At 39.8% G+C, this 25106-nt stretch overlaps 1 long non-coding RNA gene across 1 annotated transcript; it reads right to left on the bottom strand.

The window, feature by feature from the left end:
• Positions 1-339: 339 nt before the first annotated feature.
• Positions 340-25106, bottom strand: LOC147152610 (uncharacterized). Its single transcript, XR_015086163.1, has 3 exons — positions 24820-25106; positions 2495-2579; positions 340-635 (listed from the first exon to the last, which is right to left on the bottom strand). It is a non-coding gene; the product is annotated as an uncharacterized LOC147152610 (long non-coding RNA).

Genomic DNA, 25106 nt, shown 5'->3' with positions numbered 1-25106 from the left:
AAGTCAGCTGGGATAGGGTCCAGCACGCCCCGTGACCCTTGTGAGGATAAGCGGTATTGATAATGGATGGATGGACAAGTTAGGGTAGCATTAAAACAGCTTTAAAGATATGATCTTTTTAAGAGTGAATGATACATATTTCATCTTTAATATCTTAATCCCTTCGTAATAAAGACACATGCTTTTCAATTGCTGTTTCCTTCCAATTTATTTTATTTTTTTGACAAATGCAGCCTCAAGCTAAGATTGCAGCGATAGAAGACCAAGCAGAATGACTCATCTAAGATGCCGACAGTCTGCCACAGATCTGTCAGTCGTCAAATCAAAGAAGAAGCAGACTAATCGTGAATAACTTCAATTCCCGACAGAGACATCTGTGGGAAGGGTGCTGTTTATTTCCAGAGAACATGATGAGCAGACATTGACCCAGGTCTGCTTTGTGGGTGACTAAATCACCATTAGTCACTGATAGTGTAGTGGTACACACGCCTGAGTTGTGTGCGGGCAGCGTGGGATTGATTCCCGCTCAGTGACAGTGTCTGTGTGTGCCCTGCGACTGGCTGGCGACCAGTTCGGGGTGTAGTCTGCCTCCGCCCGTTGACGGCTGGGATAGGCTCCAGCACCTTCCCGTGACCCTGTATAGGATAAGCGGTTTGGAAGATGACATGACATGACATAAATCACCATTAATGTACTATGTGATGTCTTAGTAGGTACTGGATTTGACTTTTTTTCTGATGTTTGTATTAGTCGTAGTAATGTTTGCATTAAACAGCAAATAATCTGTGATTCTTTTCCATTTATTGGATGGGGCTAAAAGATGTTGAAAAAAGAAAAGGAAGTAATTGCCTCACACAATCCACCAATGACACTTTTTGTTTCTTTTTTTTTGAATTATTGTCTCACAATACACTTGTTCTCAATGATCGCAGCATGTTTCAAAGACAATCTTAATTTGCTGTCATTTAAACTGTTAGGACTTTATCCACTAACATCCCAAATAGCGTGCACTAAATTGTGCGTTGTCCCAAACAGACTGTGCAAGGTGCTGGTGAACATGTTGTGTTATCTACTCAGATGGCAAACTTACTAAGCTCCCAAAGCAGGAAATAAATTGCATGTTTGCTCCCTTTAACAGATTGCTGACGATGTTGGCAACGGGCGTAAGTGGTATTTAACTCATGCCGTATTTAACTTATTCACTGCCATTGACAAGTATACTGTACTTATCTATTACGTTTTTCAACAGGGAAACAATTTTCCTGTCGCACAGCCAGATGACATTCATGCCCCATTTTAGATATGAGATCAGCGTTTCTAAGTCCACTGAGAGAAACTGCTGCATTATGTGCAACCTACTGTTTTTCTACTGCATGTTGATTATTTAAAGGACCGGAAATAAAAAAACGGAATCAAACTTTTTTTTTTCCGGTGAAAGGAGAGAATCTATATCATTCGTATCCAGTGGTTCTCGAAAATGGCTGTCAATTTAAAATTTGAAGTGATTGAATTGCAAGTGTTAATCAAAGACAGATAGCTACAGAAGAGAATTCTATTGCCCTGATCATTTTTGAGAAGTCAGCAACCTCCTAAGTTTGACTTAATTTGCCCCAAATACTGTACATGCACTCTTAAAAACTGCTGGGTTGAAAATAACCCAAATTGGTTTATTTGGTTAATCCAACACGTTCCTAAATTTGGACCGACCCAGCCAGTGGTTATTTTGGATCAGCCGGGCTGGGTCAAGGGCGTGACCAGCCGTGTTGGGTTGGGAATTGTTTATCCCAAAATGGGTTGAATGTGACTCCGCCGCTGGGTCAACAGTGACACCGCGTTGGGTTAACGGTAATTTCGCTGCTGGGTCAATGGTGACTCGACTGCTGGGTCAAGTGTGACCCAGCTGCTGGGTCAATGGTGACTTCGCAATTGCGTCACCGGTGACTCCTGCGGGGTCAATGGTGACTTTGACACTGGGTCAACGTTGGAGTGTAGCACGCAACACTGAGAATTTCAAAGAAATCTGCTGCATAAGACAAATATATTAAAAACATGTATAAGGAAGAAAGAAAAATTGCTGAGTCTATAAAACGTGAACTCACCATATTTGGAGTGTCCACTAGAAGTTTTAGTTAAAGCTTGGATTGTAGCATGTAACACTGAGAATTTCTAAGAAATCTGCTGGATAAGATTCAGATATAAAAAAAATATATATATAAGGAACAAAAAAGAATTAATTTACTCAGTCAAACCTATTCCATAAAATGCAAACTCACCATGCTTTGAATGTGCACTAGAAATTTTAGTAAAGCTTGGATTTTTTTTTAGTCACTCAAATTCAAGGCTTGCTCTGCAGTTTTATCTGATTTTGTGATCAAGGGAAAAGATACATTAATAATACATTAATGCAATGTACAGTTCAAGTAAGAACAATTGTGCTTGTTGTAATGGAAGGGCAATTTGCCCATTCTATTTCATCCAACACATCTTGCTGTACCTGGCAGAATAACCTTGGTCTGTTGTGGCACTTGTAGTTCAGTCAAATTCCAAGCATTGGTCTTCTCCTTTACAAAGTCGTCCATCTTTTGGAAAGGAATACAAACATGTTTAGGGCGACAGGGGAATTCCTCACTAATGACACGAACCACACTACAGCTAGCATTACACATTTTCATAAATACAACGTTGCCATAAAAAAAAAAACAATTTGGTGCCCATCAATACAGACTTACGGACTAGTCATTTTTTATTTTTATATTTTAAGTTATCTGTGGTACACGCTAACCACCGCGGGCTCTCTATTACACCCCGGCACTCTCGCCCGAAACTGAACTGTCGTTCCAAACACACTCAAAGACGCCTAATTGTACGCGTTCAGAAAATACTTCAAAGAGCGGAAATACACGTTTTGTTCATGTTCACCCAAAACATGAACAAGTTCATGAAATTTAATTTATTTCACTCGCCCAACGGCCACACCACTCCTCCTCCAAGGTCTAATTTTACAACGAGTTCCCTGGTCCTGTCGTACACCGTTGCCATGGCTGGTCAGCAAGCACTCTGAGTGGACTAATCCCGTACGAAACGCCGCTCTATTCTTCTCGGTTTAAATAAGATGTTGTTGCCGTGATTCCAGCCTATGCTGTGGTTGTTTAAGTGTTATAATATACAAATAGCTTCATAAAAAGCACATTATAGTATATTAATATAAAATACGGTGCAACTCCACCCTTGTACTTACTGCTACCAGCAGCCGACAAATCCGAGTCCCCCAGGTAAAAGAAAAGCGAGGGGACAAAATGGCGACTTCCAAGACTTGCTTGAAGGTCTTGTCAACCCAACAAGTTGTGTGCCTGTAAACCTATCTTGATGACCAAACCCAAACCCAACATCTTATACCAGTAGTTGGGTTAAGAAATCAATGCATGTGTGTTGTGGGCAGAGCATCTTTGACCCAAGAGAGGGTTTAATAATTTAGTCCAATTTTAATCCAATATTTAGTTAAAAATGACCCAACCCCTGACCCAACAATATTGATCGAACAGTTGAGTTTCAAAATTGACCCAGCATTTTTAAGAATGTGTGCATTAGGGTTGACCTATCTCAATTTTTTGTCATTGACATGCAGTTGTCATCTATATTTATATTTTTTGACTTGTGAAATTGCTATGCACACAACAGTTACGGCCCCACAATCCAAAACTATTCAGACATCTTCAATGCCCCACAGACAGCCAGTGCCCACATAAAGCTTTACAATAATGTGTTTTAGTGACCCTGCTATCGGATGTGTTAATGTGGATTCTTGCCAGAATTCTACAAGCTTCGAGTGTCCACAAGGCAGTGAAGGTGTCTTAGCGCCCTTTGTGATTGGATGAATGAATCCGGGGTTGGCGTGACTGGAAGGAGGAAGAGAAAAGCCTACTGTCTGCAGATTAACCATTCATTTTTACAATTAATAGGTTGTTGATGGACCAAATGCTACAGTGTATTGTCCCTCTTTTTTTTGTTATGGGAGGGCATTTGGTGACTTAAATTTTGGCTGTTCGTCATCTTAAGTTTATCAGGGTCCTTTACAGATGATCATTCATATAGCACTTGTGCTAATATGATATCTGAGGATTGACACATTTTACAAGTGACTTTGCTTTTGTCTCATTTTTAGTAAAAGAGTTACACGCACTTGAGTAACAGCTGCTAGTTTATTGAGCTCAACCCTTTCTGCCTGGCATCCGTGGTGTCAATGCCAAAACAAGTAATTGGTGATTAATTGATATCAAGCTTGAACCGGCATTGTGGAACGTCAACCTCTTATGTGAATTGGATCAGTAATTGGGAATCATTTATTGTTATGATATGATACATAATAGGAATTTATTTTGGCAATATAAGGGCTGTGTATAGGCCTACAAACATCTCTTTTCACATAAATATAGACAGTGCAGGCCATACAGCACAGTGAAAACAGCTAGCAGTGATTTGTAATGGGAAAAAGAGCAAATTCCAAACATGCAATTCAGTAGAATTGAGGTTTCAGTCCCGTGTGGATAACATTCAGAATGTGTGACCATCCTGTGTAACATTACATGGAAATTTGGAACAGCACATTAGAAACACTACCAGCGCCAATTGTCACAATGCTCTAAAATGACATTGTTGCAAAGAAATTGAGAGTTGAAAGGAGTTTTGTCATGTGATGTGGCATGACCCCTTCTTGTAACTGGCACCAAGTCTGTTATTACAGAAGCTCCAATGCTCCAATAGAATTGCTGAATAGACTATAGATGTTGCTATCACTTTTGTTTGTGGCATTTCTTAAATGTTTGTACCAGTGGAAAAATTCCCCCCGCCTCTCATTTTTATAATTCATCTCAATTTTGGTAACTCATTGCCAATGATAAATATATTTATTGGCATATACTCCTCCCATAACGAGCAAAATGACATGCATGACAATGATGCCCATTTGGCAGACGCAAACCTAGGTGCAATCAGTTAGTAGATTAGCTTCCACATCTGTTTGTATCATTTTTTGCACATGCAAACCTTTAGTAAAACAGTCCCTTCGAGTCCCTTACACAAGGAAGATAATGCGAGGTAGAGTGTCATTATTTTCGCTGAGTGACTCAATCTAAATCACAGGGATTTAACTTTGGAAGTATCTGCAGCCTGTTATGAATTTAGATTAAATCGCCTTCCGAATGCAAATGTTGCACAGCCGACAGATATTGGCAATTACCCAGATTTGATTTGACCTATTTGCAAATGTATAGACTCAAGATTGTTCCCACTGGACCAAGAATACACTCTCACCTCTTTGTACAATACCTACTATACTGTATGTATTGCTTACTGTGCAGTTTATTGAGTGACGCCATTGTTGTCGAGAGATTTTAAAATATTTTTTTAGGATATTACTGGAAATTTTAGCAGTTTTGTGTCATTCTTGAAAGGTAATTTTCATGTACGAGAAACCTTTGCACTGGGAGGTGGGGGTCACCATATGTGGTTATATTGTCATTGTTCAAACCCTTTTGTTGTTGAAGACTGGATCTTTTATACATTAAATGAAAAATGCTTTGTGAAAAACGAAATATATTGCACATATTTTGTCCATATTTAAAATAGTATTTCTTATCATACATTCAGTGCCCAGTAGTGATGATTGTATTGTAGCCGTCTTCATCATTTAAGTTGCCCAACCCTGAGCTAGTTAGTAATTAAATGTACCATGGCAACACTGAGCACAAACATTCAGTAAAACATCGCTCTATCCAGACAACCTTATCGGACACAAACTAGAGAGAAACTGAAAAAATGTTATTGAAATTCAGGTGATGTCAAATTTATTTATACAGACTTTAATCACAAAAGAGTCTCAAACAGCTTGGCATACCCACATTTCAAAATTAACAAAGAGGGCAAGGAAAAACTCAAAAAGGATGACCAGGCTGCAACGAATGCCAAGTAGGCAACATTTAACACATAATGTGTTAAATGTTGCCTACTTGGCATCTGTGTACTATACAATATTAACTAGAATAGTGTAAGAGTCCATTTAATAAGATGAAGTGCTGCAGGAAGATGCCTTCGAAGAAGTGGGTCCTCCTCAAAACATGGCTCGGTTGGTCGATGCAGATACTGTATCTCCAAAACAACGCCTCAGAGAAGAAGGCCCACCTCATATCTTTCCCCGGTCAGACGGTGAATCCGAACAGCAGCATCAGATTGGGTCATCCAAAAAATCATTCGATATGTCTAAATCCTCTTCCTGCTTCTTAAAGCGGAAGTCAACCCAAACATATTTTTTTCCAGAATATGTTTTATACAGGTTTGTAAAGCTTGTTTGGATAAATCTGTACATGCTTTGTTTTTTTCCTTTTGCAGGCTGATTTGTGCAACATTTGTTCACTTTACAGCTGGCTGTGTCATCTGCCTCTGTGCATCAAGGCCATAATGTCACTGCTTGGTGACAGTATTACTTGCTGCTTCATAACCAACATATGTTCATATAGGCCTACCTGTATACAGTACTGTATATAAAACAAAGGGTTTAGATATCTATTGATATTAATATTGAGCTTTTACTCCCACTACATGACAAATGTTGCTGTTTCAGATGCTTCAATTGGCCTCATTTATTGTTGCCAAATGACCTTCGCTGATATTACTGACTGCACATTAATGTGTGGAGATGGATGATGGTCAGGCTCAAGAAAAGGTCACTTTAAACAAGGCAGGACAAAAGCAGTATGGGTTACACCAAATAGCTCCCTCCCAAAAAAAATGTAACCGATCAGTTATAGTGAAAGTTTAGTCGGCCGCTCAATTTGTAGTAAAATGCCCAGCTCTGTTTTTGGTCATACCGAACGTTTCTCAAAAGAGGCCAGATGGTTACTTAGGTATCTTGACTGTAAAATAATTGCAGATTAAATATACTTAATTTGATGGTCTTGTTGTTTGAGATGTCTCCAGTTGGTCCAAAATGCTGCTGCTCGCCTCCTAACTGGAGCTCGGAAGACAGAGCACATAACACCATTTCCGGCCTCCATTCACTGGCTCCCAGTGCACTTTAGGATTCAATTTAAGATTCTTCTATTTGTCTATAAGTCATTAAATGGCCTGGACCCAGCATCTCTCCGAGCTGGGTCCTTTCAGTCCAGCAACAACAATAACAAAGGAACGACGCCGTAGTAGTTGAACAAAAAAAATGCTTTTCTTTAATTCCACTTCAGTTCTCTTAAAGAAGAAATCAACCCAAACAGTTTTTTTCAAGAATATTTTCCCAGCAGGCCTACTTGTTGCAACACGGCATTCTGATTAATATTGTGTTTGTGGAATATGAGTTCAGCAGCAGGCGGCACAGTGGTCGACTGGTTAGCATGTCCGCCTCACAGTTCAGAGATTGAGAGTTCGATCCCGGCTCCAGCCTCCCTGTGTGGAGTTTGCATGTTCACCCTGTGCCTGCGTGGGTTTTCTCCGGGTATTCCGGTTTCCTCCCACATTCCAAAAACATGCATGGTAAGTTGATTGGACACTCTAAATTGCCCCTAGGTGTGAGTGTGAGTGTGGATGTTTATTTGTCTCTGTGTGCCCTGCGATTGGCTGGCAACCAATTCCGGGTGTCCCCCGCCTACTGCCCGAAGACAGCTGGGAAAGGATCCAGCACGCCCCGCGACCCTTGTGAGGATAAGCGGTATCAATAATGGATGGATGGATGGAGTTAAGCGGCAAAATGCACCCCTTTTTAGCCATCTCACGGCGTGGCCATTTTGTCACTTCGACTGAAAATGACATGACAACTGCTCAGGGCTCAGGTAACAAGCAATCTTGACTCAGCTTCAGAAAACAGCTGAGCTGTGATTGGTCGTTACCTGAGCCCTGAGCAGTTGTGATGTCGACAGAAGTGACAAAATGGCTAAAAACGGGTGAATTAACTCTTATTCCACAAACGTAATATTGATCAGACTGCCTTGTTTCAACTAGTGGGTTTGCATAAAACATATTCTTGAAAAAAAATGCTTTGTTTCACTTCCCCCCTTTAAGCACAAATTATGAAGGCGTTACAAACGGCAAACATAGCAAGTGCTAGTGTAGGCACGTATGAACGGATGCACAAACACACGGTCCGAAAAGTTGTTGCTCCACGCCGTACTTGCAGTCCAAATGATCTATGTCAACACCACACTTTACGACAGCTACCTTTGCTTTACGACAGCCAAAAAGTAACTCATAGAGCCTAAATCCTTAAATATTCTTAATTAATTTACTAGTAAAATGACAATAAAATAAAACATCAAATATAAGACAAACAACTTGTAGACTGGTCAATTAAAATGATTGAAATGGAGCACAAATAATTGAATATTTAACTGACCAAAATGTTCTCATGGCTCTAATGCAAAGGAATACCAGAACTGAGTGGAGATTTTACAAAGTGACAAAAAACAAGAATATAAGATGCATAGGCATAGGTCCATTCTGTGAGCTCAAACTTGCCCACACCAGCAGGCCCATGCACTCTTGCTGAGACAACTAACAGAGAGGTGGGATCCTCCAAAAATAAAAACTGTCATGTTTTGCCCTGTGCGCTCTATCTACCTTAATTCGAGGGATCGGTATGGGAATCGGTACCATAATGGTCCGATTGTGAAACGTACCCATCCCTAATTAAGCCATTTAACCCACTTGACTGACTTATGTGTACTTATTATTATACTTATAATTTAAGTTTTGCTAACAGTGAAAACCTACTATTTCCTATTTCTGTGAATCACTACCGTATTCGACTGTTAAAAGTCCAGACAAACCTGATATTGTTTGAGCAAATACATTATGCATCATCCTAAATAATTTTATGCAAAGATGATAGCCTATAATGATACTGTACATCTACACATCAATTTACATGCCAAACAGATTGTTTTAGACAGTAGACTGTAGTATTTTATCACCCATTCATTTTCTCTGGGGATGTGTTTGAGCTGGAGCCTATCCAAGCTGATTTTGGCGAAATCTGGACCTGTTGTCAATCAATTGCAAGGCACACATTGCCAAAAAATGATCCGCATACATGTTCATACCCATGGAAAAGTCTTCACTTACCTCACGTGGATGTTTTCGGTATACGTGGAAAAAGAAAAGGAAAAAGCATACATGCACAGTAAAAAATTGTTCCACCTTAGTATCAATTCTTTAGCAAAAATAAACATGTTTTTATCATTTAAAACTGTTCTGAAAGGTTTTTGAAAAAATACCTTGGCTTTAAAATGATTAAGAGATATTTGGGGTTCAACTAAGTTAATTGCTTCAGTTGATATGTGTATGATTCAGGTTTTCTATATTTTTGTTATTAGCAGTTAGAAATATTCTTTAAAACTTACAAAATGTACGCTTATGTGAATTGACGAACAGTCTGACGAAGGGTCAACATTATAAATACCATGGAATTCTTACCAAAAAATTATGTGCTTTACGATAGGAGGCTCATTACTTGTAGCATATATTTATTCAGTGTATGTGCAAAATATTATTTGTATATACTGTAATAAACAGTGTCACCGTTGCCTGCTCTGGTTTTGGGGCTGTCAATGTTGCATTCCATGCCTGAGGCCAAGGTCCCAAAATAGGCATTGTACCAATTGTGAAAAACGGAAAATAGATTAATTCATACTAAGTTATAATGAAGTTGCCAGTAGTGTGCTCTGCAGTAACAACAAATCAACAAGAAAATACCCTGACTTTTCATGGCCTAGTTAGTACGGCCTCAAATACTTTAGCAATGGTTTTGTCCATTGTACGGAATACATAATGGAAAAGCTCTTATTTGGAGTCAAAATGTATTATTTTGTCCTTATGGACACACTCACAGAGAACACGCTCAAGATGATCCCCAATACATTACAGCATATTTTGGACCACGTTTTAAATATAGTGAGAAGCAAGCAAATAAACCGTGCCATGCTCAAAAACCGAGGACAACCAATTTGATTGTAAATTTGATTACTACAACAACCGCAGAATGCATTTGCATTAGCATAAACAGAGAATAAATATGGCTTTAGGAGGTGAATGGAGACTTAAAAATGAATGCATCAATCAAAAATATGTAATTGTGTAAAAAGTCCTATTGGACAAATATAGCTTCAATCCAATTTCTACTGAATAAGGCAAACAAGACCAATAAAACAATGCAGAACAGCCACACTTGATTAAGACAATAATAAAATATCCAAAGCCCAAAGGAATGTGAATAAAAGTGCTCGTTGGATGGAGGACAACAGAGATTGTGGAAAGAAGGAATAACAGACATCAGAAGTGAAAACATGACCTACTTGGAAGAGGTAATCAAGTAGGGAGTACAATGTGTGGACCACAAATAAGTATACTATTTTCTGTGGATCTTGTGCCTAGAAAAAACAAAAACAAAACATCAGTTTCTGTCTACTGCAGTGCGATCTTTACAGATCATCTTGTAAGAAAATGTAGGTGTATATAAACCTCCAAACACAGTTCAGTTCAAGGTTCATAACTATAGATGGATTTCAATAGAATTCAGTTAAGTGTCAGTCAGGAGCCAAACAACAAAATTATTTTACTGGGTTCTTTACTTCCAAAGCAACATGGCGCAGTAACTTGTGTTTTCACACAAAAACGCACCATGATCAGTGGCAATGATGAAACTAATATGTGCTCCTTTGAACAATATACTGTACTCAGTGTACTGTATGTTGTTTGTTATAGTGTATGGTCGTTCTTGAACGATTTGTTCAAAAAGAAGGAATCTTTTCAGTGAACGTGATTGAATGGATCACTTCCTCAAGTGTTTCGTTCTTTTTTTTAAATACCTTTACTCAAGAACCGGTACAGAACATAGTGATTATTTTCTCCGTTAATTTGAGCTCTGCCACACGCATGTCGTCAATCTTCGCAAACAACCAATCAGCAGCCGGCGTCAGATGGAAGAGGGATTTTATGAACATACTGCCACACTATTAGCGTTCACAAAGGAATCAGTAACTTCCCGTTCACGAATGAGTCAGTGAGTGAACGTACTGCCATTTCCCGTTCGCCATCGATTCAGTGAGTGAACGTACAGCGTTGAGCGTTTCCCGTTCACGTACGATTCAGTGAGTGAACGTGCTGCATTCCCCGTTCACGAACGAGTCAGTGAGTGAACGTGCTGCCACTTACCGTTCATCAACAATTCAGTGAATGGTACGTTCTGTACTGCCATTCTCGTTCATAAATTATAGCTGCAATTTTTTTGATAAGTAATAATAATAATACAAATGCACAAATTACAATTACTGCAACATCAGGGTGAGCACAATGAGGGTGTGTATCAGGGTGAGCTCCAGGCATTTCTACAGTGAAGCGATTTGGTAGGAGGTAGAAATACCGTATTTGAGGGAAATGATGAGGCGAGGCTTTTTGATTCCATTGAGACGTCACTAAAGCTGAGGTCGTGTCATAACCATGCGTAAAAAATGAATCGATCTGAACCGTGGCTGAATAATTACTATCACCATAAATGTCCACTTTATGCTTCATGTTTGAAGTGGGATTAAATTAAAGTCAAATGTAAAGTCAATACTGTTACTCAAAACAATTTTGCAAATTCAATCTCTCCGCTGCCAGGGCTGAGGATGATATCCGACACACAGTTGGAATTGCTTGTTTCTGCCACACCACCCTCATCAGCATCCAGAGAAAACGCAATACCTCTGGTGCATTCTTATAGAGTCGGTATGGTACCCCATTGGGCCCGGGGGAGGATGCAGATCTTGCCTGCATTACAATTCTGTTCACCTCACTCAACTTTGGAGAGCTGACATCTAGCTGATGTTGAATGTCCTGGTGGCCTATCAGGTGGAAGCGCTACCTGTCCACACCGCTTGATGTTTTGAGTTTGCCACTTTTGTCCTTTGTAAAGACTCTGCACAAACTTGAAGGGGTCTTTGCAGAAGTTTCCCCTATTCCGCTAATTTACGCCTCCTTCTCAGGTTTTCAGCTCACCTGACATTGACCATTGACAACTTTAACCTATTCTGGAATCGCCCGTCTTTTTACCAGCCGGATGGTGTTCATCCGAACTCTCTTGGTAGCAAGATTTTAGCCGCTAACATCCACCATGTCGTAACCAATTCCACTCCCAGCTGACTCTTGTTTACCAATCATATTTCTTCTTCTACTCATAAACGCTGCAATGACAATGTCACTACCATCACTTACAGGCCAATACCAGCTGCTCACAGTACCACCACCCTCACTAGCTCCCCCTGCAGGCCCTCATTATCATTACCACTATCGGACAATTTTCCCATTGAAACCATCACCGGCAGACGCTTCCCTTGCACACACAAACAACGTGGTTTTAACAGTGGTAATCTAGTATATGTTAATACTGCTCATTCGTACCACCATGAGCGCACATCCAGCACAATAATTAATCTGGCCGTGCTGAACGTGCGCTCCCTTTTAAACAAAACTTTTATCATAAACGACCTGATTTTAGACAATAATTTACATGGTATACTTTTGTCTGAGACATGGCTTGGTACAGATGCTCCAGTTGCTCTCAACGAGGCTTGCCCACCGAATTTTAACTTTTTATTTTCTACAAGGGATGGCAAAAGAGGAGGCGGGACTGCATCAATTTTTATTAATACTCTTTTATCAAAGGAGATCATTTTTAGCAGCTATTTATCGTTTGAACACCATGCCTTTGTTTTTAGCAGTCCCCCTATTCTCTGCATTACCGTCTATAGACCTCCCCATCATTCCACTTCTTTTATTACAGAATTTTCAGAATTCTTATCCATTTTATATTCCAGTTATAACAGGATATTAATAACTGGCGATTTTAATATACACATGGACAACATCTCGGACCCACTATCCAGAGATTTTTCAAACCTTTTAAACTGCTTGGATTTTAAACAGCACGTCTTGCAGCCAACTCACAACAGAGGACACACCCTGGATTTGGTTATAACCTATGGCTTGTCTGCTGGTGTGTCCTCTGTTGTTGACTTGGCAGTGTCAGACCACTACTGTGTCTATTTTAACATCGCCAGTTTTAACCATCTAGCAGTCCCGGTCAGAACAGTGAAGAAACGCTACCTATCTTCTGAGGTGGCAGCAAATTTTATCGAGATCTTAAAAAACACTCCTGCTGACATTTTACCTGCACCCTGTGATCTTATTGTTGACAATTTTAACCTACATCTTAAATCATCATTAGATTCAGTAGCTCCACTTTTAATTAAAACAACAAAAACAAAGACTGTACCCCCGTGGAGAAACAATGCTATCAAAATATCAAAGAGAAAATGCAGGAGTGCAGAGAGGAGGTGGAGAAAAAGTAAACTTACAGTACACTATGAAATTTTATGCGAACAACTGAAATCTTACAATAAAACAGTAAAACTGGCAAGATCTTCCTATTTCTCAAACCTCATTACAGTCAATAAAAACAACCCCAGGGTTCTCTTCTCCACCTTTGAACTTTTAACTAGTTCTGATTTTAATAAGTCCCCACAGAGACCAACAGATGCTCTCTGTGAGGACTTTGCAGACCACTTCAGAAGTAAAATCGATGACATAAGATCCAGTCTTTTAGCCCGTCAAAACACAAGTTTTAATAAACCCGGACAATCATATTTACATGAGGAAACACTGGAAAGTTTTGCCCTGGTTGATGCAAGGACACTTGTTCGAGTTTTCTCCCAGGTAAACCCAACAACCTGCCTTTTGGATCCAATTCCCACATTTCTTTTTAAGACATTTTATGGATTTTTTGAAGAACAAATTTTAAATATAGTCAATTGCTCTCTTCAGACAGGCGTCTTCCCCGCTGCCTTTAAAACGGCGGTGGTGAAGCCCCTTCTGAAGAAGAGCGGTTCTGACCCGAGCGTTTTTAATAACTACAGACCCGTATCCAACTTACCGTTTTTAAGTAAGATTTTAGAAAAACTGGTTTTCATCCAGTTGAATCATTTTTTAAATACAAATAATATTTTGGAGAAATATCAATCTGGTTTTAGGATGAACCACAGTACGGAGACTGCTCTTTTAAGGATCTTAAATGATATTAGGTGCACTGCAGACGTGAGAAAACTCACAGTCTTGGTGCTACTGGATCTAAGCGCTGCTTTTGATACAGTAGATCACCAAATTTTATTAAATAGACTTAAAAATCTAGTGGGCATCTCTGGTACTGTTTTTGACTGGTTTTATTCCTATCTCACAGACCGATATTTCTTTGTAAGTATGGATACTTGTTCCTCTAAAACTCATGAAATTAAATGTGGGGTTCCTCAAGGTTCGATTTTAGGCCCCTTACTTTTTAATCTTTATATGCTTCCCCTCGGGGATGTCATCAGGGGACACGGCATCAGCTTTCACAGCTATGCTGATGACACGCAGCTGTATATTGCCGTGTCTCCTGATGACACAGGACCCATTGATACCCTTTTAAATTGCATTTTAGATATCAAGTCATGGATGGCAGATAATTTCCTACAGCTCAATGAGGACAAGACTGAGGTCTTAGTTATCGGTCCCGAAGGTCAGAGAGAGAAGCTTTTACCAAAACTACACATTTTTAATCCCTCACACTGTGTGAAGAACCTTGGCGTCATTTTTGACTCTGAGCTCAGTTTTATTCCTCATATTAAAAATGTAACCAAGATTGTTTTTTATCACCTTAAGAATATCGCCAGAGTCCGCCCGTTTCTCTCTCAGGCTAACACGGAAGTGCTGATGCATGCCTTTATTTCCTGTCGTTTAGATTACTGTAATGCCCTGCTCTCTGGCCTCCCGAAAAAGAGCATTTCACCACTGCAACTACTGCAGAATTCAGCCGCTCGGGTGCTGACGAGAACCAGAGGGCGGGAGCACATTACGCCAGTTTTGAAATTGCTGCATTGGCTCCCTGTGTGTTTCAGGATCGATTTTAAAGTACTTTTATTAGTTTATAAATGTGTTAATGGTCTTGGGCCATCTTATTTATCTGATTTGCTTTTATCATACCAGCCCTCGCGGATCCTGAGGTCCTCTGGCGCCGGCCTTTTATTTATTCCAAGGGTGAGGACCAAAATGCATGGCGAGGCTGCATTCAGCCATTTTGGTCCTCACCTTTGGAATAGCCTGCCAGAGGATGTCAGGTCTGCAGAGACTGTTGATATTTTTAAGAGGAAGCTCAAGACACACCTTTTTAGTTTGGCTTTCAACAACTTTTAAATAATTTATCTTTTCTTTTGATTGAAGATAATTCTATGTTTTGCTTTGAATGTTTTAAAGCACTTTGAGTTGCATTTTTATGTATGAAAAGTGCTATATAAATAAAATGTGATTGATTGATGTGACCTCAAAGTTGACAGTTGGCCCTTTACTTCTGCCTGGAGCAGGTGTATTCCCTCATTCTCCTCCTCTGGAGCTTTCCTCGATTGTTTCTTCAGCTTCCTTCTTTCCTTGATTAGCAGATACATCTCCTGCTGTCTCCTAGATTTCAACCGGGTGGTTGATGTTTTTGTCCGCTTTTCTGCAGTTCCAAAGCGCTCAGCACCATAGTTGTAGATCAGGTCTCCCATTCGCTCCAGCTTCTTAACTGCAGTTCCTCTCAGTCGTTCCAGGAGTTTGCTGATGTCTGTGTTGATTGTTTCCCACTCTTTTTTCTCACAGGTTTTCGGCCACTTGATCTGTGGTTTTCGCCCCTGGATCTTGCAATTTGGGCTCATGGGGCACCACTGTGCTTGGCTCCTCTTCCTCTTCCTCTTGCACAGGGGAATTGATGTCCTGTTTTGCTCCTGCTGCTGAACTTCACTTGACTTACTCGACTTGCTTCGTAAGAAGTAGTGGTCAATGCAAGGTCCCTGTTGTTCTGGCATCAAGCACTTTTTCAAGACTTGATAACTTCTCAAGCCTGCATGAGATGTTACCTTGGTCCAGCCACATCTGCAACTCTGAAGCTTAATTCCTGGAGTAGGAGTTGTCTCAGGAATCGTGTTGATCATCATTCTCATTGTCTGTTTTGTTCCTGGATCTGCTGCCGTGTAGTCTGCCGATGAGTCCTCATTCTCCCCCGCTCTCACTGATTCTAGGGGTGTTTTCTTTTCTTTGAACTTTTAGGAGCCGTAGAGGGGTGGGACCTGTACACTAACAGTGCCAGGTCCCTCCTACCACAGGGAGCTAGCCTATGGCAGGCCTGGTAGGGTCTTTCCCTCCTGTCTGCTGCTCTCTTCACAGCAGTCACCGGGTGGTACCAGACGATCAGTTCTGTTTAGGACAAGGTGAAAGAATCCCTTACGTGAACATAACTGATGTATGAGTGGTTACAAGATCTGAATCGGAGTGGCATCAAGGCTGTGGTGGTGTGTGCCCTTGGGAAGGACAGGTTGTACACTTCATATATAATATTTTGTATTATTCGTTATTGAAAGGTTAATACCATGACATTGATACAAATTCATTAGCCCATCTATGGTCTTTTACTGTTGGAAGCACGCATGGACTCTTTTTAAACAACTATCTGACAAACTGCACAACACACGCTCAGGGAGGGCAGAATAGTAACGTCAAGATGGTAAAGTGGTATAAGAGTGAGAGCATTTCTTTGAATATGTGTACAAGTATAGACGTACGTACAGTATCTGCACCAATTCAGCGCATCCCTATTTCAATACAATATGGTGCTTTACTTTACCTTCTTACGTTTGACACATTACTGTACTGAAAATGGCCATCTGGATTTTGAAATATTTTATATATTTTATATTTTAAATATTGAAAGAGGAAAATTAGATGTGTAATTTCATTAATCATCTTATTCTACTTTGATTGACATTAATGTGATTCTTTTAGCTGGGCCTCAGTGTTCATCTCACCCTCTCTACCAACACAGGCTGACACCTCCACAAAGGACAGCACACATTGTCTCTGACTTTGCTATTTCTTGCAACAGGAAGAGAAGAGGTGGCAGCTCCTCTGACCAGCCAAGCTCTGTCGTTGTAATTGGGCGTTGTGTCGGTAGTGAGGCTGTTGGGCTTTAATTGGACAGCAGCCAAGAATTTGTGTGGATGGTTGCGTAAGTATTTTTCCCACCAATCTCAATTACTCCCCTGCTGCAAAAGATCCTTGCCGTCAGAACGCACACACAACAAAATCCATTTCTGTCTCGAATCTGTGCGTGTTTGTGTGTGTTTTAAATCTGGAGTAGGCATTGTATCAAATGATATGCAGTCATCATAGTGTATGAACATCTGTTCCACGTTGAATTAAGTGAGACATGTTTGCCTGAGGTTGATGGAAATGCTTAAGGCACCTTATTTCATAAATTTGCCAAAAATTCTACACATTTCAGATTTTTTCTGTCAAGACGGGGTGCTGATTGTACAATAATGATAATTTTGGGGGGGGTTTTGGCAAGTGGCTCCAATGAGACAGAAAGTGAAAAATTTCAAGGGGTCTGAATACTTTCCGTACCCACTGTATATCCAGAGCTGGGCATTCGGTCTATGTGACGGACCGGTCCGTCCATCTGTCAATGAGGGACGCCCGTTTTTGTAATGAGCGACGAATGACGGGGAAAAAATTTAAAATAGTCATTGGTTGATTCAAGAATCAAACACCTGTTGTGAATTTTGCCATTAAGCTCCTCGTTAGAGAACAGCAAATTGTGCAAAAAGTACTGAAACTTTTACCTGTAAAGGTTTGAATGCACTTTAGGCTCGTCCTGAAAGTTCACCTGAAAGTCAAATATCCCTAACTATTTTGAGTATATATATATGTATACACACAGGGGTGCACATTTTTTTTTCATGCGGTGCTCACATGAGTACCAGGAGATTGTCTTTGGTACTCACTAGTGGGCCAACGGATCACATAAGTGACGGTTCGGTTCGGTCATGAATTTTGAGCCACGAATCGGATGGTTTTTTTGTATGACAAAAAAAAAAAAAGCTGAATAGAACTTTGTCTTCATTTGTTTTATAAAACACTTTTGCCCATTAAAAAAAAAAAAAAAATCTGTCTAATATGGCCGTTTAAGATTTAAGAACACAATTTAACATATTTTTTTAAGTGGTACAGTGTATACATTTCATGGTATCCTGCCAGACATTTGAGCTGAATGTTTTCTTACAATTATTAGGCAAAGATGTTGTTATGAATTAAATGAAGACAAAGTTTTATTTATTTGTTTTCTTTTCATAATGAAAAAGACCTGAAGTGCAATTTAAGGTACTTTTCTTAAAACATTACATAATAATCTAGGGCCACAATATAGAAAAAGAAGTTTAAAAAAAAAAAAGCAAGCCATTAAAAAGCAGCTGTTGAACTACCAGCTAATGATAACAGCTGTTAGCCACTAATGCCGGAGACTTGTGCCGTATCATACAATGACAGCGTAATTAACCAGCGGTTTGTTCGTGTCCTAAATTAGCGACTGAATATGATTTAGAAACAGCGTTGTATTGATGTTGGTAGCAAGCGTTAAAACTGACGATACGTTGAAAACGTAAGTCAAGTTAGCCGTTACGCCACCACGCGGGCCAGCTTCAAAGTAAACGTTCACTAAGGCTATTGCATTGGCATTAATGACTCAATGTATTATTTGGTAAGCTTTATTTTGAAGTTAGCCCTTGTTCGTTTTTTTCACCAACCATTCTGCGGATCGTGCCCAACTGATGCTTGATCCTTGCAGCGCACCACTAGTGTGTACATGCGCGTCGTGACGCAAATGAAGGTACGCATTACTGATTTCTGTTGCGCATGCGTACCTGCGTACCAGTTAGGTGCATTTTTCATGTTTAGAATACTCCTGTCAACATGAATAAATATGAATGAATATGCTTACCTTGTGCAAACATTTATTATTCCAACGTTTGAAATTCAAGCCCAACTACAAAAAAGATGGGTACATACTGTAAAATTGTTACTGTATTTATTTGAGCCATTTTTCAATAATATTCAAGGCCATGTACAGGTCTCAGCAGGGCTTCAATGCATTAACTCACGATTTGTTTGTTCAGGCGAGGAGGTGGGGAGTCAAGTCTTGGTTCCTTCCCAATGCCCAGTAATGCTTCCAAATGTCCAAATAATGCTTCCTAATGTCCAAATATACTGTACTTTGTACTGTATTGTAAACACACAACAAATAGAATAAAACTAGGGATGTTTCGATCAAGGTTTTATGACACCGATACCGATCATGCATGAGTGCGATCGGCTGATACCGATTCCGATCACATGGAATATCTGTATATTTTTCCATTTGGTATTTTTCCACATGGTGACTGCTATTATGCAATATTATCTGAAAAAAAAAGCAGCCATATTACTGTTGTAATTTTGACAAAAATCTCTATTCTATATTTCCTCTATTTTATTTTCTATATTCTTTATGTAAATCTATATTTTCAAAAGGAAGAAAAAATATAAAACCGTTGCTGGCACAATACAACAATTTCTCAGTCATAGAGGTAACTGAAAAACTTAAATTTACCAGCTTTTAGTAACACAGTTTTTAACAGATCAAAAAAATCAGTAGTCTCAAAAGACTTAATTATGCAAAAAGTCAAATAAATAACTCGCCACCTAAACATTGCATGGTTCAGAATATAATCAAAGGAGAAAAAATAGTCACATGCAGGCTTCACTCGAATAAACTATTCAATGAGTTCCTGAATTGAAACGACTCAGGAACGTTATTGTCTTGTGCATAGACAAACTATATTGTGCATTTGTCAACGAGAAAAAAAGTCACTGTTAATCTTTTTGTGAATTATAAAATGATATAGTGGGTCTGTTGCCCACAAGCAAGCTACATTGCTTCTCCCTGTGGCAAAAATGCCACTTATACTGCGCTGTGACAGTAACGCATCATGCATAACAAGCTGCAGCGTGCGTGCCATACAACCTAAACTCGGTCGCCCATTCATTATCAGTCATAGCTTACACCAATTTCCGCGCATAATTTCTCAATACTGTGTAGGGTTGCCAACTCCCGGAAAAATAAATAAGGGACACTTCATTGGCAGGGACGGCCGACCTGACTGCCTTCAACTAGGGATGGGCAGATCGATACAAAATATCGATATTCCGATCCAGAGTGCTCAATTTTAAGTATGGATCCTCAAGCTAAAGTATTGATATTTTAATATTTATAATAATTAATTCATATATATACTGTATTATATATTTATTAATCCATAATTTAGAAGGTTGTATTGTCATCCAATCAGAATTTTTGCTATGTGTTGCCAAGGGCAAAGAGCTTTCTGCCTTGGCAGAACCAGACTGCTGGCTCTGGTCCCACCCACCAGAACTTTGTAAACAAATTTGATTGGATGAAGAACATTCATAAAAGAGAAAAATAAAACATTTTTTTAACTGTTTTTCTATTATATTTAATTAAAGTGCAGTATATCGACTGCCTGTACAGTAAAAATTATCCATATCTGTTTGAACTTGTAATTAATGTAAGGCTGTGTGCATGTGTGTGTGTGTGTGTATTATTTAGCTATTATTCATCAATGTCAATCAATCAATTAATTACCTGTCCGTTCAATGTACTTGTCTATTCCACCCCAAAATTATTGTTTCTTATTATGCTGACATTAATTGCACATTCCCATAATAATGTTCAGAGGGTTAAAAAAAACAATTATTTACATACCGTGTATACCATATATATATCTAGCTCTGGCGTTACCTGGTGGACAACAAATTTGTCTTGGGTTCCCCTAGTTTTGTTGAGCCTTCCGTATGTCTCCACCACTGAAAGCATGTTTTTTTAAGGTCAGTCAGTCCACCATGGACTATGGAAAACGTGCGCTGGGGGCCTCTGGTTGTTAGTTCCGCGCGCCTCCGCAGCGTGCATCGGGTGCGCAACACGGCTGTAGGCTGCGAAGCATGAGCTGCGGGTGATTGGATTTTTTGATCGGCAATAAAAGGCTTTGATCAAATGTTCCGATCACATAGTTTTTCCCGAAAATCAGCCGATCGGTGCCCGATCGATCAGAGCGTCCCTAAATAAAACACATCGTACATTTAAATACAACACATTATCGCCAGCTTACACAAAATAAGTAGTATTCTGAATAAAAGTAGAATAATAGTAGCAACTAATTTAAGCAAACTTACCTCTCTAATTGGAGAAGTAGACTATGAAACTTGAAACACATAGCACTTCCAACATAACAGCTTGCCGAGCTTGACTGCTGCACGTCAATAGCGAGTGCAATTAAATGAAATGCAACTCGAGAAAGCAGATCCACTCCAAAAGTCAGTCAGCAGTAGCCAGATATGGGGCCCTATTTATGGTAGACAGGCGCTCATTCATTCAGTGTAAAAACGGTACATCTTTATATTTGTGCTGGAGTTTAGTCTACCATGTTAGGAACCATGTTGCGCCTCTCTGAGAGTTTCGGCGGATAGGGATGACGCGTCCCCAACGCACCTGACAATTTGGTGTAGCGCATATGCCTTCATGTGGACCACATCTCCAGGGCTGGAGACAAGAGCCAGCCAGGAGATGCCACCAAGTCTGCCCCAGCCTCACTTCAAAGCAATTGAATCACCAGGGGACCTCGGCAATTGGATTTTACAAAGACATGCTAGGACTCAAGAAGACACAAACTCCTGATAAGGAGCCACTCTACACTACGTCACCGCGACCCCCTCTACAGACAACGGATGTGGATTTGGATGGCCTCGGACGGAACAGACTTTGTGGAGCTTCCCCCAGCGGGAAGCCAGGAGGTCCTTCTTGCGATCAGCAGGGGGCAGCCCCGATGAACATTGACAGCGCTGGATAAAGACTGACCCCAAGAGGTCGACATGGGAACTGCAGCTTTAAACTTCCTATGTCTTTTGATCAATCAAAATTACCTTGCAATGAAACATATTTGAATGTATGTTTGGATATTGCTTACTGTGTTATCCTGCTAACTTTGCATTGAGGAATCTGCTTCGCTATGGTAACAATCATTTTTCTGGTCAGGTTTATGAATTAACAGTGTAGATATAGGTTAAACTCATATCTTTGGCTGGCCCATCAGAAATTGTTGCTGCTCTGATCGGTCCATTACGTCACATGTTGCGATGACATACAGTTTCCCACACGGAGAGGAGGAGAGAGAGGATGCAGCACGCAGCTCGTTGCTGTTGCAAAGCAAACTAGTTTGTCAATAAAATTAAATGCATAGTCTAGTCATCTCGGTCCCTTTATGGTTGTATTAGGCACGGTATACATTTTTGTCGCTGTCTTTTTGAAGCGACGCCCCCAGACTTGGAACGTAACTGTTTCAAAACAACTTGTGTCCACGAGTATAATCAAGCTGCGGCTTGGATGACGCTGGCACATCAAGGTGGTGTTCATGCACTTCTTCTGGCATCTTTCCTACTTCCGGAAATACGCCGTAGCAAACCTGCTGTGTATAGTGGTTTGCTGGTATGCTTTTATATTGAAGGCCGTGAACGAAGGGAAGTGTGGAAAATAAATAAGTAACTTGTTGAATGCGACTTCTGGCCGTCTGTTGGACCCAAATAATTATACAATACGGCAAAACCAACCCCGGGGCTCATAATGGAAGGAAGCACACGCAGTTGGGTAAGTAGTAAAGTACTAGGGGCGCATTTTGAAGCGTGTTTGAACAGTAAAATAGCCAGCTAATGATCCTTAAAAAGCCTCTGCCATAGCATCTCTCCCGCGGCGGCGTCAATCACGGACACTTTTTTTTGGTGGTTGGGGGGGGGGGGGCGCGATATTATATATATATATATATATATATATATATATATATATATATATATATATATATATATATATATATATATATATATATATATATATATACACACACACACACACACACACACACACGTATACACATACATATCATTCCATGTTTCAACTAGTGGGCCTGCATAGATTAGAACTTATTCCGAAAAAAAAGTGTGAATGTGAAAAAAAAATACCCAAGAAGATTTTGGGTACTGCATAAGTAAAACAAAACAATACCATACTCACTGTTACATATTACCATACCATATTTTTTGAGTGTTGAGTTTCTGAATGTCATTTTCCAAACCGCTTATCCTATACAGGGTCGCGGGGAGTTGCTGGAGCCTATCCCAGCCGTCAACGGGCGAAGGCAGACTACACCCCGGACTGGTCGCCAGCCAGTCGCAGGGCACACATAGACACTGTCACTGAGCGGGAATCGATCCCACGCTGCCCGCACACAACTCGGGCGTGTGTACCACTACACTATCAGCGGACTAGTTTCTGAATGTTTTTCCTTTAATTTGGTTAAGGTGTTACATGACTTCATTTCCATACTGCAGCTATTCAATAGGCTTACACCTTTGGTTGAAATACAGTGGAGCTTTGCGTTTGTTCTGATGTTTTGTTTTGTTTTTTTAATATGAGGTTTCCTCTGGTATTACGTTCATTTTCTCTCAATTGGAACAACTCTTGTATACTGGTGGGTAACTGCTGGTTTAATGCTTTGTGCATGATTTCGAGAATTTTTTAGTCAATTGGATCATAGAATTTAAGGAATTTGAATTTGAGGAAGAGTGGATATGTGTGCTCTCTGCAATGACTTTTATCGATGATTGGAATGGCTCTTTTTTGCAGGATGAAGACAGGATATATGTTTGTTTTGTAAGTGTTCCCCCATACTTCTACACAAAAGATGATGTGTGAGGGAACAGTACAGGGTGTAAGGTATGGCTTTGTTCATTATTGCAACTGATTTGGATACTTTGGCACTGATATAATTTATGTGTAGCTTCTAGTTTCATTCATTGTCTATTAGTACTCCTCAAAATCAATTACTGTTACTCTTTCAATTTCTATGTTATTTACCATGAGTTGCTTGTTGGAGTTCGTAGGTCGGTTCCCACAGACTATGAATTTTGTTTTAATTATATTTAGTTTTAATTTATTTTGGTCAAACCAATTATTTATCTTGCTCAGCTCTCTACCTGCAGTTTCCAGGAGTTGCTCCAAGTTATCACAATGGCATAGGAGGTTTGAGTCATCAGCACACAATACTGTTTGGAGAATTTTTGATGTTTCACAGATGTTATTTACTGTATGTATAATATGAACAGCAGTGGTCCTAGCACTGAATCCTGAGGCACCCCACATGTATTTTTCTGTAATTGTGATTTGAAGTTTCCCATTTCAACATTTTGGTATCTATTGGGTAAGTAGCTTATTATCCTTGTTATATGATAGGTCAGCGCTGTACCTCTAATACCACATTTTCAAGTTATAGTTTATGATCTACGGTATTTAATGCTTTTTTTTAGTCTAAGAATATGCCTATTGCCTATTTTTTGTTTTCTATTGCAGTTGTGGTTTCTTCAACAAATTTTATGAGTGCAAATAATGCTGTCCTTTTAGTCCTGAAGCCATATTATTGTTCGTACAGTATACTATGCTTTGTGATGAAATGATCCAGTCTTATGTAAAATATTTTCTCAAGTATTTGGGAGAACTGTGGTAGTAAAGAAATGGGTCTGTAGTTTAGAATACATTACCTTATTTTAAAATTGGTATACAGTAACTTTGGCTGTTTTCATTTTGCTCAGAAATATGCCAGTTTGCCAAGACAGACTGAAGATATGAGACACAGGTTTGGCAATACATTCAATTACCGGTATGCTTTTAGTTGTCATATCAAGGCTACTACAGTCTGTTGAGTTCTTACTCTTTATATTTTTTACTGTATCGATTATTTCATCCTCATTAGTTCTTCTTATGAATATTATTTCTTTGACATACATATATTTCTTTACTCTCACCTCATCATCACCAGTTTTTGCAATCTCATTCCCCAAGCCAGGGCCAACAGCAACAAAAAAAGCATTGAATTCCTCAGTAGCTTTTAAGGCCCTGATAGACCAAACCGACGTCGGAGGTCGTGAAGCGTCGTGGCGTCTGAATGCGCCGTCTGTTTGATGTAATGCCCACCGTTGTAGTGTCATAACCCTTCTGTAAGCATCCGGGGGGCGTTTACGCATGTTGAATCAGCGTCACCAGTCATTACATTTGGTCTCTTTGTTTGGCTGTTAGCTAGCAAATCAGCGCT

This window comes from Filicampus tigris, chromosome 1 (genome assembly GCF_054856515.1).
Source record: "Filicampus tigris isolate MCC_2025a chromosome 1, RoL_Ftig_1.0, whole genome shotgun sequence".
In the NCBI taxonomy this organism is placed as follows: domain Eukaryota; kingdom Metazoa; phylum Chordata; class Actinopteri; order Syngnathiformes; family Syngnathidae; genus Filicampus; species Filicampus tigris.
Note: the sequence above shows the minus strand (reverse complement) of the source record. Positions and strands in the feature narration are given on the sequence as shown.